Below are 14,119 nucleotides of genomic sequence, written 5' to 3'. Positions count from 1 at the left end.
ACGCATCTAAATGTTTAATAGGGTATGACAAAACATCAGATTGTGGTTGAAGCGAGGTGTCCGAGGCGGGTAGACACAGCTGCAGTTAATAAAATGTATGACATGCAGAGGGTTTGTTTGAAGAGAGATAATGAGCTTGTGTGGAAAATAATTGGTATTATTGTTCATTTATAGCTGCAGCTGCTTCTTCCCTGCTGTGACGCATGAAAGGAATCCGTCATGATTAGTCAACGGAAAATTAATTGTCAACTTTTTTGATAATCCATTTACCTTTTTGAAGTAATGTAAAAAACAAAAAAATGCAATTTTTAAGACTGGAAATTGAGATTATTTTGTTTTTCTTTGCTTTTTTATATAATATTAAACTGTATGTGGGTTTTAGACTGACAATACAAGACATCACTTTGGACCTAGAAGAAATGGTATGGACATTTTTCAAAGTCACATAGTTTAGCCATGTTTACCTGTTCCAAGATTATTTTGTATCTATACGTGAAACGATGTAATGTGCCTCTGCTTGGCTCCTGCCTCTCATACCACCCAGTGTGTCATGTGTCCCATCTGTAGGGTCAACAGAACAGATGCACAACACCATCACAAGTTCTCCTGTGAAGACAAGAGTGGAAAAAGATTGACTATTTGATGAGGACGGCAAACTGGTCGTCAGAGACGCTGATGATTCATGTGTGTTTACACTCACAGGCTGGTGCCCGGAGGTAGGAAAAAGTCAGGTACTCACGTAACAGGAGGAGGAACTGGTTGAGCAACATCGCCTACTGAATAAGACGTGCACGGTTTGGTGAGAGGGTGGCTGAGTATGTTTCGGAGAATTTTGAGCCAATGCCAGGCTGATCTTCAACAGGAGCGAGGTTGCTTCAGGCTAAAATGACGTGGGTATCGTTACCGTCTCGGCGTGGCTCATTCTGTCCATCAACGGGAATGTGTTCGGGATTAATCAAATGATTATGTGATCAGATTAGACAAACACATAGACAGGAGACAGCAACCCCTGTTTTGATGAGCTCAATGGTTATTCTCCTCTTCAATTATGCTCAAGTGTTCTTCACATCATCAAGCCAAGTGCATAACATAACAGTGAGTTTGATCTCAATAGTTGTTTATCTCGTTCTCTCTTCTCTTTCTATTAATGTAAGAGCAGATTAGATCAATCCCATTAGACTCTAATCCTGTCACCTTCTGAGCATATGGTCTAAAGCTCACATCCTTACATCCCCTTGGCACACTGACTTCTATTCTGTGATCCACACGCGTTAGATGGTGTCTTCCTTCTCTGCTCTCTGTGAGGATGAGCCTTCAGACCATGTGGAACGGCAGCAGCAGTTCTTGTTGTGGACGGGGACTGTTGACAGCTCTGTGATTACCACCAAGGTTAAGAAATCCTGTCCTACTTGTTGCATCATGTTTGGCTCAAAGTGTAAACATCTCTCTATCATCTTTATGTCCTCGTTGATGTTGTCATGTGGATTCCTGTAATAAAATGGAACCAATCTATACCCCTCCGGCAGTCGGTTGTTGTCAATCGATACACTTTGAGATGAATCAAAGGCTTGAATCTTTATGTTTAGTTTGAGGGGCAATACTCTTTATTCTCACATACTTACTATGCAGATTTGCTTTGGTGTTATCCATCTTGTTTTGAAATATGCCTCTAGCTCATTCATTTCATTTCAAACATTTATTTATACAGAATATTTAAATATAGTTGAATAGAGTCAAGCAAGGCAAATGTGAAAATAGATTTTTGTTATTACTGCGAGCCAACCTTTTAATTCAATGTTTTTAGTGTTTGACATAAACTGCCGGCTGTAAATGTAGTTATTGGGAGTTTAAAATTGGTCCAAAAACATGAAAACTAGAGGGATTACACCGGTTGAAAACTCCAAATTGTGCTAAAGATATACTGTACAGTGGGGAGGGCAGTTTCCCCTTCCCTGTTTCCTACCCCCCTCCGTCCGTCCCGCTTGCTTGGACAAAACCCATCTTCAGACTGAATCATTTCTGAAAAGCACACCTGTACGGTTTTGCGAATGCATGTTGATATGCTATGAAAGTGACAGACAAATAAATGCTATGATTAAAATTCAAACACACAGGTGCACAAACGCACACAGTGTAAACAAGCCAGACAGTGACGCAGCTGGCAACTAACTGATCTTTTTTTTTTTTAAAGCACGTCTAATTGTTCTTATGTTTTGTGCAAGCTTCTTTAATGGACAGTGGAACCAAAAGCAAACCGAAGCTTTCATCATCAATTTGCAGGGTTGTTACCTATATAGTTTTGATGATGTTATCGTATGTTTGCTGCTACCACAAAGGCTCTGAAAGTACAGAACATGCAAGCTGTACATTTGCACTTCCCTTTGTTCTTCCAGTAGATTTATTGTGACAGGACATCCAACCTGTATTTAGCAGAATGGCAGAATTACCAAACCTTGAAGGATTCCCGCCACCGCCTATTATTATATGGTGTTCTGTTTGTTTGCATATTTGCCCATTATAAAACATTCTTTATGTGAGCTCAGTCGTGATCCACCAGAGGAACTCGTGCTGTCTGGTCCCAAACTTCAACCAGAACAATGACTCACTGCTCCACAGCGCTCCAACGCAGGTTCCTCTTTACTTCACTCCTCCATTTATACAATACTTGTTCTTGCTTGATATTGGAAGGGACAAAAAAAAAGTCTTTCACACAGAACTATAAACACACTCAGTCCTGGGTCACAGAGTGCAGACACACACCAGAGCTATGCGTGTCGCCTGGCTTTGCGATGGCAGCAGCAGGAGAATTCCACATTACTCCCCCCACCCCGCAAACCCACCCCAACACACACAGAAAGACAACACATGTCCCCACATGCACAAAGGCAGAATCCAGCCTACTGTTCCTTGCTCATACACACCCACAATGACACACACACAGCTGAGAGCACACTAGTCGTATACACACAAATGCACAGCTGAGCACATGTCCACACAGGCTGAACAGATGCAGATCGTTGGGAGAGGTGGGGTTGTGCTCCAGGAACAAATGCCCACCCAACCCACCAATCTACATTCCACACAGACTGCAGCGTAGAGGATCTGTGTTTTTTGTTGCCTTCTGTTGGGACCTTTAACTTCATCTTACTGGTGGAAACCTAATCTGCTCATCAGTGGTTACTGTATTTGTCACATATGCAAGACCCCATATTTAGGTTTTCAGTCTTGTTTACATGATCTGGCTGGGTCACAGTTGGGCCTGGAATAGAAGATGAGTCATCCCCTGTCTAGAGATGAATCCCACTGTCTGTTTCTCTATATGTCCGAGTGTTTGTATGTGATAAGGTTTCATCTGTTTTTATGGTTGTGTCTCCCCAACTCTCTTATAGCCTGAAGGTAGTATGTCTGCTTAGCAACACTCTGGGAAGAAGCTCCAAGGACACATCAAAGCTTTCATTCCGCAATATCTGATAGCCCACCTACTTAAAATCTCTGCGGAGGTTATTTTCCACAGTCTGCTCTTCTTTCACTGTATAAAATAAGGAGGCTGATGAATAGAGTTATCATAAAACATGCAGTTCAGAGGTATTATTGTGATTGTTTTCCCCTTCACAATAACCAATGACTTTAACTGCATTATTGCATGCATTAAAATCCTACTATACTGTACAAAGATAACCGGCCATTTGGACCGTTTTAATTCTTTTTGAAACGTAATAAAACGATTATATATTAATGTATTTGTTCATCACTTAATAATAAGGTTTATAAAATGCTTAACATACAATAAAACACAACAGCAGTAACGATAATAAATAAGCAATGTAAACGGATGAAACTGAATACACCAGCTAACAACAGATCAAAACTGGATGCAGACGGACTAAAACATTGGAGTAAAGGGCGTTATAAAGGGACAGGTCACTCTATGATAATCTTAACCCTACATGTTATTCCCCGCATACATCCACCCTCACACTACCAAAAGATGTTCTGATGAGCAGAGTGACCCAATATGTCACTGTGATGCAACAGCAAGCTCTCCCGCTGCAATTCACATTGTGTTTATGTTCTGTGGATGTAACACAATGTAGGTTATCTGTGATGAAGCTGTTGGCTCCTATTTTCTGGTCAGGGGCCTGCTGTCTGTTGTCACAACCTCTCTGTTGCTGGGTAAATGGGATATTTATGGTTAGTTTCAGGTTTCACAGAGAAAACAGGACAACATTTAGCGGGGATTTTTTGGAGTTTGGAGAGACACTCATCTGCTGGTATGAACCTTGGCCTTGTTGCTAAGATACCTAGTTTACCTCTCCTGCCTCAGGGCCCAGGTCCATACGGACATTCAGGAACCTTGAAGCATAATGGACTCGGGGCATTTTTAAACCCGGGGAAATGTTTGAAGCAGAAATGGACTGAATACCCTTATGTCTGATACCTTTATGCCCTCAAAGTTTGTTGTGTGTGTGTGTATGACACAAGCTCACGGGTGCATGGGGAAATACAGCATCATCAGTTTCTGTCACATGCTTCGTCTTGTTTATGCTTTTACTGCAACTGTTTTACAAGTGCAATTTGTGTGTTATTCAAAGTGAAGAACGAATTCTGTGAAATGCCCATACTGTGCTTTACAAGAACAACAATTTAGTGTGCTTTAGTAAGGTCATCTGTTATTTGAATACTTTGAATGCTTTCATAAGAGCCAGTAATTCTTCACCAAGGGGGTACTTGTAAGTCAATTTAACGCCGATTACAGTTAATCTAGTTTGACACACTGCATTACTTGGTCACAAGGAGACAGAAGCTCAATTGAAATGTTGTATTAAACAACATGTGTGTTTTTGGGCCAGGACCAACCACCAGTGTAACAAGCAGTTATCTATATATATTTATCTATCTGTAATATAGTTTGTTTGTGTGTGTGGGGGGTGGAGAGGTGGCCTCATTCTCTTAAATGCCCTCTTTCTCTCATCCATCACTCTTTCTCCTTTAGAGCAGCTGCTGGGTGAATTGTCGTCCTAAGAGCTTTTTCCATAGTGTGGAGAGCCATTTTCCATCTGCTTCTGACAGAAACCACTTTGACCAGCAGAGAAGAGTGGACATTTCCCCTGGGAAGACAAAGCCTAATCTGCATGGTGGATTCCCCTTTTCCTTTATCCGTCCTTTTCCTCCATGGTAGACTGAGGAAATGTTTGAACACAGCCCATCAGCTGGCCCATCAATAATTCAGTCATTCTACACTGCGTTAATGTTTATGTTTCACTACTGGCTGAACACAGGAACTCTGTGCTATATTAAGAGCTAGAGCTTGGTGTTGAGAGGGAAACCATATTAATGAGAAGGTTTCATGCAGAAACATTTTTGAATCGCTGTTACAATAACTGATGCAAAGCTTTTTATGTACAGACCCCCAGAGATAAGGCCGTAGTTTGAAATATCCTTGTTTACTTGGTAGTTGTATAGTACGATGAAAATATTGATTCCACTCTCGTTTGTGTCCAGTCAATACAGCCAGCAGCTGATCAACATAGTTTGGAACAGCCTGAAAAACAGGGAAACAGCTAGCCTGCCTCTGATCAAATGAACATGTTCTATCTTCTTTGTTAAATCCCCACTCAAAACTTAACCGTAGCCACACGATAACACAAACGAACCAACCGACTCAGGCATCGATAGTCAAGCAACTTTGTAAACTGTGAGGTAAAATTACTGTTTTTGTCAGTGGAGTCTGGTGGCATTGAAGAGAGCATTCCTTAATTTCCCTGACAGAAAGAAAGGGCTATGGTATGCCTGCAAGGTAAAGTGGGAAAAATGTTTCGGTATACAGCCTTCTCTTAAACTAACATTCATTTTTTAAAAGTTGGGTCTTTCTTTTAGGTGGCTAAAATACATTTTGCTGCTTCCCCCGTCCTCAGCGATACAGTTGCTTTGCTTCTGTGACAGCATTTCAGTCTTTTTCTCCAAACTTTTGGTGTGCCTGACCGCCATCTACTGTAGGTAATACACTGACTATTATTACGTAATTTGTACAACCCTATTTCCAAATATTTGAACTATAACTTTAACTCCCCTCATTGCCCCACGTGTGCCTGGGTATCATGGATGTGTACACATGGATTAGAAGGGTGAAACTGGCTCATGGGGGTTGCATGGTGCACACAAGTCAAGGTCAGAGTCAAAACACTGTTTAAACTTAAACAGACACAGATGAACAAAAAAATAAAACAGTGGGAGGCCTGCCGGATTGAACAGTGGTAGTTCATCCTCTATGTTAAGTCCAGAGTCAAGGGTTCAGGGCTTAAAGTTACTAATCCAGTCAATTGGTGTAATGTACACTTAAAACGTGAGGCAGCCAGCGCAGTATTATGCCTATACTGTACAGCCAGTACAGACTGAGGGGGCATAATGACATGTATTTATGTCACTTATGTGAAAATGGCACAGGTTCACGTCTCATAGTGAACAGGTGTGTGGGTGCTGCATATCCACGTGGACATTCTGTATATGTATGCCAGGAGTAGGACAGCTAGCTGGCATGAGGCTGGGACGGGACATGATATTGGCTGAGGGGAATATATGTTTGAGGAGTGAGCTCCAGGAATGGAAATCTACACCAGTGGGACATGCTGGTCTGTGGGTCAGACCACCGTACAAGGGCATAGTGGAGGCAGAGGACCGCTGTACTGGCCTGCACATGCACACACATCTAGGTGGGAGTATGCATCTGTGGCTGCAGAGGGGAGGGAGGGGAGTGGCAGGGTGGTAGTGCCAGCTGGGCAGCTTAAAAATAGTGCGGAGCGGAGCATTGCAACCGCACGGGACTCTGGGAACACATGATCGTCCGTCCAATAGTAATTCACAGCGGATTTCTCTCAGCTTTGTGATGACTGACGAGACAAGAGAGGACGAAGATTAAACCGAGTTATCTAAAAGGGTCCTATCTGGGCTGTCTGGTTTTATTCATGGGAGACTGATTGGAGCAGAGTGAGTGTGCTCTTATGTTAGAAGAATGTCAGGTGTGGCTGTGTTACAGGTGTTTCAAGGCAGGTAAGGTAAGAAGTGGAGTCAGTGTCGAAGCAAGCCAAGCAGACTCGCACTGGCAGTGGGGCAGTAGGCTGAGTGAGTGAGGTGATGGGGATCAGACTAGCAGGATTAAAGAGCACTAGGCTGACCTCTTCCAATACACAGAACAGAGAGAGAGGATAAAGAACTGAGGGGGAGGATGCAGGAACAGCTGCTCATTACAGAAAGACCGGCACATTAAACACCCTCCACCCCCAACAATACATGCAAATAATATAACACATGTGCACACATATGCTTAAAAACGTGTGTGCATTCATGCAACATACACCAACATAAAGTGTAGGAGGGATTTCAATTGGAGGATAATCTCATGCACAAAGTGGCTCTTTCACCTCACGTAATCTCAGTTTGGATTCAAATGGATTATTGGATTACAAGGGACTCACAATAGGGGGGAGACAGACAGACAGAGACAAAAAAAGATGGAAAGCTAACACTTGAAGCATATAGGGAAAATTTATAATTACATATAAATATTTTTGGGGGACATTACCTTTACATTTGAACAAATTCCCCCATTGTACAGCATGTGGAGATACAGTATGTTCCCTGTGCTTATGGATGTTTCTTCTGTGCAAGATCATGACAACCAATTACTTGTATTTCAAGGGTTCTCCTTGTATCTTTTATTTGGGGAATATGCTTTCTTGCATAGAGTGAGACACAAAGATTGATCCAATTCTTATGTTTGTATGATAAATATGAAGCTACAGCTGGCAGCAGTTACCCTATCTGGCCTGGCACTGTCCATAGACAACACAATCTGCCTGATTGTTTACAAAGCTCACAAATTAAAAACGTTATATATGTTTTGTTTCATCGCTACAAAAATGACATGTTTCTGCAAAAGCAAGATACGTATCTAAACTGACCGGCTCCTGGCTGTAGTATGAGCAGTAGTGTCAGCTAAAAAATGACATTAAGGCAGGAAACTTATCAGAAATTAAGGATTGCACAGAGAGTAGCAGCCTGTGATCATGGCTGTCTGTTCTCCTCTCACAGACACAGGAAGTTGACTATAGAACATAAACATAAACCTTTAGTGTGACCTTTCAGCATTATGTACACTCATTTTACACACACACACGCTCACACACAACTAAAAATAAACTCATATCGACAGTGTAACTATTCACTATAAATATATTTATGAAAAGCCCCTTATAAGCCCCATGATATTCTAGGACATCATGGCCGCCCTCAGACAGGACTTGTGTTTGTGTCAGCCCGAGTGTCTGAACAGACACATTCAAGTGCTTGTGTGAGTGTGTGAGCGTGACTTTGAATCTTTTCTCTGAGGCTGTGGCCTTGAGGGAATCACAAAGAGAAAAAATGCAGCATGACACTGTTGTGTCTGTGAGGAGGTCAGCATTGTGCCAAAGCCTTGAAAATTGCCTTGACACTATCTCTGTGAAAGAGGAATGGAGCATCTTGACGCCCCACGTCAACAGGTCAGCAGAATCAGATCTTTGTATACGGGCAAATGTGAGAAAATAGACAAGACGATGAGTGGTTTGTTAGGTGATGGAATTCAGGCATTCTACACAGAAGATGAGCTGTCAACAAAAGCAGGCTGAATGATCATCTCCTATCATCATGGGGTCTCTTGTTTATTTGGCGGCAAGAGGGAGAGCAGGAATGTCCATGTGAATAAAACGTGAGGGCAACAAGTTGTTTTCCCACTAACCTTGAGAAAAAGAAGGAATGAGCAGGTCATAACTCGTGATTCTGTACTAAATCTTTAAGTATATTTTCAAAGTTTCCTAGATCAAATTTCCCTCTTTGCATTTCACCCAAAACTGTCCCTTTCTCCGTCATTTCAGAGCAGGCTTGAGGTCAGTTTGAAAAAGGCAGGCACGTGCTACCTCTGAAGTCCTTCATGCCTCTGCTGGGACCCGTGTTGTCCAGGCTCTGTTCCTAGATGAAAGGGGGATTCCAGTGGTCACATGCTCCCTGCAGGGCTATAGAGGAGGCCGACCATTTCATGGATGACGAGCCATACATGGTTTCTTTTGTCTAGATGCATGTGCACATTTCTATGGCATTGTGCAAATCTTCTGTTACAGGCAACCTGTACAGGAAGAATGCCTTTTCATGTTTGGTTTCACGTGTGTGTGTGTGTGCGTGTGTGTGTGTGTGTGTGTGTGTGTGTGTGTGTGTGTGTGTGTGTGTGTGTGGGGGGGGGGGGGGGGGGGGGGAGGAGGGAGCGAGCGAGCGAGCGAGCGAGCGAGCGATAGAGAGAGAAAAGATAAGATGTGTGTTCTTGGTCCTCAAGGCTTGTAAGTGGAATGCACTAGCAGGCAAAGGTGTTCCAGGAGAATAATGTGAATGAACCACTATTGAAGATATACTTAAATATGAATGAGCTTTATGAATACATCATAATCAAAAGACTTCTGCAGCATACCGACACACACAAACACACACAAACCACAATCCTCCCCTGCAGGCCGTGCTTCACTTGCACCTCGATAGGCCTAATAAGCAGAATTGTGATTGGAAATGACTTTGCACCCTCTGTATTGTTCCACCACAAGACCGGTTTGCCTTGTAGCTGATAAAGTCTGTGACTCGTCTGTAAAAAAAAATGTACGACCTTAAATATGTGTGCGAAAAAGCAGAAAGCGAGAGAGAGCGCAAGAAAGAAAAGGGAGGATAGAGTATGTAGTCCCTGGGGATCTGGACATCCGTCTTCAAAGCAAGAAGAACACGGAAACCACCTATTCTGTCCTCAGAGCGTTTTTTATCGTGCTTCTCTGAGGTGAATGAGGCCAGACCGGGAGCGTATCACGACACAAATAGACGCACAAGTAAACAGGCTGACAGACAGACTGAGTGATAGACAAAGTCTCTAGTTCTAGTGTCTGCAGAGTCTCTTTTAAGGCTCTGCTAAGACAGGCTATGTGTAAACAAATGCATTGCAGTGGCTAAAAGACGCAGATCAAGCAGGGATAGAATGAGATCATGTGTAAATGTGGACCCTTGCTGCTCTACATAGCAATTAGAGAGATTGGACGAACAAAGAGAAAAAGAGTGAGTGAGAGAGCATACACAAGGGGATCGTATGTCTGTGTGTCTGTCTGTGTGGGTGTCTGTGTGTCTGTCTGTGTGGGTGTCTGTGTGTGTCTGCAGGCATAAGAGGGGTGAGCAGGTTCAACAGGTCTCATGTTGGGAGGCTTGCCAGTGTTCAGGTGCTAGAATCCTATATCAGAGCCAGTGCTGACCATGGGGCTATATCAAGTGCCGGCTAGGGTTTCAGCCCCAGGCGGCGATGGAGGATTATTTTGACAAAGACGGGTTCTGGCCAGCCTGAAATAACTGATCCAAACTTGCTCTGACTTTCGTGCACTAATGAAGAACAGTGGGAGGAGAAGAGGGAAAGGCGAAGTGAGATGCACCTCCTGCCCATTCCTGTCAGGAAGTTAAAAGAAGTGGTGTGAAACGGGAGAGCGTGTCAGGGGAGAATTCTGGGAAGCAGTGGAGAAAAGGGAAATGTCAGCACGCCAGATCTTCCATGTATAGGCCTTATATTTGTAAACCAGGGGTGAACTTTGGGATATTCATGCATAATCAGTGTTCAGAGTGATGTGAGCTTTCTTGTCTCTTTGATAATGAGAAAAGAGGATAGTGATTGGAGCCATGGCACTTTTCCCAGGGAGGACGATGTAACGAACAGGCTGTCCAGAGTGTCTGGGGAGCAGCTATAAGTGAACCTGCAGCTATGCAAAGTAACCGTAACTCAGGAGCGTGTATTAATTCATCAGCACAAAGCTGTCAAAGCTCAGGCAACAGTTTCCAATTTCAGAGCCCTCTCTCATATAGCCCTAGGTGCATATTATGTGAATGTGTGTGTACTCGAGCACAGGTGTGTTTTTAAAGGTGTGTTGTGAGCATATATATGGGATCCATAAGGACATGTGATGTGCTTCTCTAACATAACAGAGAATAATAAGAGTGAAATGTATGAGATGAACTATGCACAAGTATAGTGTCACTTGCAAAGTTAGGAATCTTGAATAAGGGACTTATCAGATCATTTTAGCCTAAGGTTATGTTTACATAACGAATATTGTTTTCCAAGAAGATAACTGCGTTTTTACGAACCAACTTTATCAAAGACATAATGTACAGTCTGTCTAGCTGCCAATCAACAGGCAGCTAGACAGACAGTATTTCATGAATAGTTTTTAATTCCATCATACTCTTTCTGGCAAAGTATGTAAATGAAAATGAAAACAGTTTTTGACAGTCAACTCTGCAATCTAACATAACAGGCATGAAGTGCAAAGTTATGGAAGGATCATATCACCGATTTTACTCATCAAGATCAGTTTACTCGTCATGGGAAGTCATGACCCATTGCAAGACCCATAGTCAAGAATACAACTGAAAATGTCTCTCTATGCAGCTTCCAATGTGAACATTTTGTTTTTAAACATGAGGCTTGTGAGTCTGTGAACTTTATGGAAGTGCAGTATTAAATTGCTGGAACGCCCCTTCATTAATAAAACAAGGTCACAGTGTAATTATATACAAACACATTGGCCTTCAAGGCTACATAATAATGGCCAGATAAGACACATATTATAAATACCAAATGTGGATGGAGATGCAAGCAATCACTGGAACCCCTCTCTAACTTTAACAGTTGTTGATTTCCAATTACACCACATACTAAAAGCTTTCTTGTAAAGTAGCGAAACTTTGGATTAATCTATACATCTTGGATTGACAACTTCAACTTCTTTTAGCAATCTTTTTTTTCTAGCTTTTGAGAATACATTTGAATCTAATGCAGTCAAGAAGAAGCACTGGGAGTATAGGGAAGCTTAGTCTTGGCCCCTTCATCCTATTTATACATTGCATCCTGCAAGACTAGTGAATACTGTGGAAGCACATGATGGCCCAGAACAATGTCATCACACATATGTTTATTCTCTGAATTCAGGAAACATTTTCTTGTCTTATAAATGGTGTTATATGTAATAATAATTCAGCTTATCTAAAGTCCTTTAAAAAAAAGAAAGAAAGGCCAATGTGATTGAGGACAAAACACACAAAAGTTTACTGTGTTAATGCTTAGCTAACCGCAAAAGCATTGTTGGGAAATTCTGTTTGCAGACATTTTCCATTTTTTTCAGTCACAGCTCGGCCTACATACACAACCGTGTAAATAGTTACCTGACATCCTGAGGCATTTCAAAAATGTATTCTTGGCCTTCATAGCTGAGAGTTTTTCACGTCAATGTCACTGTTTTGTTTTGAGAACAAGGTGTTTGGAGTGTTTCTCCAGAAGGACAATTCCATTTTAGTGAAGTGTAAGATAAATACTCAATGCTTATAAAGAAACCTACTTCTGAATACATAAAAAAGAGATTATGTGACCTACAATGCACTGTCATATGTTACAAACCCAATTAATTTGCTTTTTGTACAATCACTTCAAGTGCAAGTCCTGAGTTAGACTCTGCTATCATTAAAGGCACATATTTGTTCTAATTAAACCTTAGACTGGTCTGCCATCTAGTGGTGACATAAAGTGCTGCATATAAATTCCAAATGGACCACAGCCAATGAGCTCAAGACATACAGTACATTGACTAGAGGCAGTGAAAATGTTCAGAGCAACCAACACAGATTATCAGTTTTGAGGGCATATTAATGTGAGATGAGACAAAATACAATTCGACAAATAAAAGAGCAAGGTATAACTGGTATTCCTGCCACCCTCGATGATTGTGTGACTAAAATAAATGAAAGCCTACATTGCCTGATAGCCCCCTAAAGACATTCGTATTTAAACATAATTGTAGAAAATAAGCTACTGTTCTTGAAGTCAGTGTACTGATTTGTTGCCAATGACTCATTTTTATGCTATAGTTCAATCTGTATAAGGCTTTCTGATGTCCAATCCAACTATGGGTCATAGACACTACCATAGTAAAATAATCATGTTTGATTCATTTTTATTTCTCAATATTATTTATTATGATTTGCCTACAGACCTTTCATTTAAATGATGACTTACAGAGTGAGGATGAGCCTAAAGTTTAGATAAGAGGGTTTAGGTTTTTGCAACACTTTGAACAGGCCATGATTGAATTAACATGTTCACTGAAGATGACTACTCATTTCATGTCTTTGTGGTTTTCCTAATTGTGGTGGCTTCAACAACCTAGTGGAAGTTTCCATTACACAGTTAGAAGTAAAGCGGTTGTTTAATAGGTTAATGTTAGTATTTTTAGACTTTTTTTAGACCAACAAGTAAACATTTTTGTATATAATTGTATAGTATTTTGGCAGCAAGAATATTTGAAACATACCTTTCCACACTGCCATTGACCTTCATATTTGGGATCAAAAGTTACATGAAATAGCTAACTAAGAATTGTATTAAAAAAACTAAATGCAAATATTTAAAATGTTAAAGGAGATTACCAATAGTATCGTTATTATAATGTTTTGAGGCCGATTTTTGTGTTTCACCTTATCTAAAGTGTCACATTCTGGGCCGTCATCAGTAAAGCCACAGTACGGTAGAGTAAAACTAATCAAATTCAATATTTTTTAATAGTGAATTATCTTCAGATTATGAACAGCAGGTTGAAAAATACCACAGCTCTCAAACCTTGGGGTGACCTGCTCTGGTCAGAGTACAGGATCTATTTGTGTCCGTCTCTTTTACTATCAAAACATTGCCAAGTGGCTCTCTTCAAAACAGCAGAGGGTTAAAGTGCTAATTTAAGACATTGATTCCCAAAATGAGGTCTGTGGACCCCAATGAGTCCGACACTCTACCAAGGGGTCTGTGGGGTACATTTTCAGATTCATTCATTAAATGATCATGGATCATAGATTAACAAATATCATTTCAATTTAAAGAAAAAAATAATGGACTTCATAGATCCTGTTCTATTCCACACACACTGTGTAGATGTATTTGGAAAAAACCCTATATTTTTAATTCATATCTCTGGTGTTATTATTTTTAATGTATCTTTCAAATAAATTATTTCACAGAACAAAGTTCATT

Source organism: Notothenia rossii (genome assembly GCF_949606895.1).
Source record: "Notothenia rossii genome assembly, chromosome: 5".
Lineage (NCBI taxonomy): Eukaryota > Metazoa > Chordata > Actinopteri > Perciformes > Nototheniidae > Notothenia > Notothenia rossii.
The sequence above is the reverse complement of the archived record's forward strand: the minus strand, read 5'-3'. Positions refer to the sequence as shown.